We start from the raw sequence: 2500 nt of genomic DNA on the forward strand, positions 1-2500 counted from the left end.
TCTTCAGGCCAGCTGGGCTAAGGTTCACGCCGAGGTATCGCCATTCCTCGGTGGGGCCCAACTGCTTGACGGATGACCTGTCACGAAGCCTGAATTGAGGAGAGGTCAACACCTTGACCTTTTTCTCCCGACCTGATGGTACAATGGAGGTGGCAACGCATTTGGACGTGTTGAACGCGAGCCCCTGTTTACTGGCTGTGTCTTCCGCCGCGATCAGTGCCGCAGACATACCGGTGGTCGAAGAGGCCACCAAGCAGATGTCGTCCGCGTATGCTACGGCATTTATCAGATGGTCCGACTCCATCTGGTACCCGACGGACGATGGTATCGACCGCAGGATCCGATCGGTGACCAACGAGAAGATGATGGAACTCATAGGGTCACCCTGTCGCACCCCCCTCCTCACAACGATTCTCCCGGACTTCCCGCCCGGCACCTCCAAGATGGTTGTGGAGATGCGATACGTGGTTTCCACGTACTTCACGAGACTGTCAGGCACACCCGCCTCAGTGAGGGCCGATGTTATGGCCTCGTGGCTGACCGAGTCGAAGGCCTTGGCAACGTCGAGCGACACAATGTGAAGCTCCCGTCGGCGACTACGTGCGTGGTTGATGGCCGCCGCCAGAACTGCTATGTTCTCGGCGCAACCATCTTCCAAGCAACGTTGCCTTTCATCGACCAGATGTTCAGCCATCATGCGCTGTGCTAAGATCTTGTGCAGCTGACGCACAACCACTGAGGCGATGCTGATGGGCCTGAAGTCCGCAGGCGACATGCCATTCGCCTTCTTGGGCACGAAGACGGTCCTACTTACCAGGATGTCTTCGGGGAAGGAGCCGGTGTACAGGACCATGTTGTAGAGGAGGGCTCTGACAGCGATCGGGCACTGCTGCCACGCCCGCGGTGTGATCCCGTCGATGCCAGGTGCCGAGCCATTAGGGACTTCGACAGACTCCACCTCTTTAGCAGAGATGGGCTGCGCCAGTGCGTTCCTCTGTTGGTCATGAGGCAGACGCGGGTGTTGCTCCACCTGGATTGAAGGATGGCCGAATACTGGTTCCCAGAATTCGACCATCTCCCCCAGGGGAGGCACCGCTGCGTCCCTTTCCCCATCCAGAACCAACTCAGCAGCCCTGCTCATGTTGGCCCTAAATAGGGACTGCATCTTGGCGTATTCCCTACGCCGGATCTTCTGGCGGCTCGGCTCACCGCCCTCCTGATCTCTACGTCGTCTGCGAGGACGACGTCCTCGCCTAACTGGGGGTACCGCCACGGAACGAATCCAGTCAGCGATGCCACCAGACACGTCGTCACCCCCCAGCAGCCGCTCCCCGAGGCGAATCAAAGGATGACCAAAGCTCGCGTCATCCTTGGAGACTACACGCATGAGACGCCTAATGGCCTCAGCATACATGTCCCGGGGGTCAGAAGGCGGGAGCAACGCTCCCTCTCCCGAGGCGCTTGGCAGATCGGCGGCCGGGCTGCTCATCTGGGTGGTTTGGGTGCTAGGCGGGGAGGGTGGGGCAGGAGGGATGTCTTGGAGTGCTGCAATTGCCTGTTGGACTAGCAGGCGGTAACCAGCCGTCTTCCTGGCATACTTAATTCCATCAGAATTTCTTCCGGGGAAAAAGGGTGCCAGGAAGAGGTTGATAAACCGGACGGGATTCCCGGCTCTGTCACACCCGAAGTGTGCGACGTAGGCCTCCTCCGCAGCAGCCATCCTCAACTCCTCCTGTGACAGACCCTTGCGGGTGCGATCGACGTCGACCTCGGCATTCACAGTGTCCGGATGTTTGGACCTCCTGTGAACTCCGAGGCCGATGCGGGTACCAAAGGCCTGAGCGCAATCGGGGCACACGAACGCCCCCTGGGCAGCAGGTGGTGCGGCATCCGACGCGGCAGGACCAGGTACAGGTCGCTGCCCCGCCGGAGGCGCTGCGGGACGGTGCGTGCGCCTGTGATTTGCCAACCCCCTCGACGTACTGAACGTGCGAGGAGGCTGACAAATGTGGCAGGTGTTCCCCGCAGATGTTGTTGCGGGGTTTTGAGCTTCGAGCTCGCGAGGGGTGGACGGTTCCGAAGAACTCCCCTCAGGAATAGCTTGGCCGGGCCTCCGAGGCATAACCCGGCGGCTGGGGAATGGCCCCAGTGATTCTTCAGAATTTCTAGGTGCAAGCTATTGACGACTGCCGGGCTGCAAACCCGACAGCCGTTGAGGCAAATATGCCCCTGTCCCCCCGACTTTTCCACCAGGGCTCAAGAAAATCTCGAAAAGCCGGTTGGTCACTTGCCTGGTTTGCAGGCTTTCCGAGCCCCGTGCCCGATGGTCTGGGCAACATAGCCTCCCCCGTTAGCTACCAGTCGAAACAAGCGACTGGCACCCGGCGGCCACCACGAGGAGGTGGGGGCAGGCACTTGGCGAGCGAGATGGCATTCGTCGCCTTTGGGAAATGAGTAACTAAGGCCCTTAAGAGAGTCATAGTTACTCCCGCCGTTTACC

General features: G+C 60.0%; 1 pseudogene; it reads right to left on the reverse strand.

The window, feature by feature from the left end:
• LOC135171661 (large subunit ribosomal RNA) overlaps positions 1–2500 on the reverse strand; it is a 7876-nt pseudogene that overhangs the window by 2680 nt on the left and 2696 nt on the right.

Source organism: Diachasmimorpha longicaudata, unplaced genomic scaffold (assembly GCF_034640455.1).
Source record: "Diachasmimorpha longicaudata isolate KC_UGA_2023 unplaced genomic scaffold, iyDiaLong2 ctg00000070.1, whole genome shotgun sequence".
Taxonomy (NCBI): Eukaryota; Metazoa; Arthropoda; class Insecta; order Hymenoptera; family Braconidae; genus Diachasmimorpha; species Diachasmimorpha longicaudata.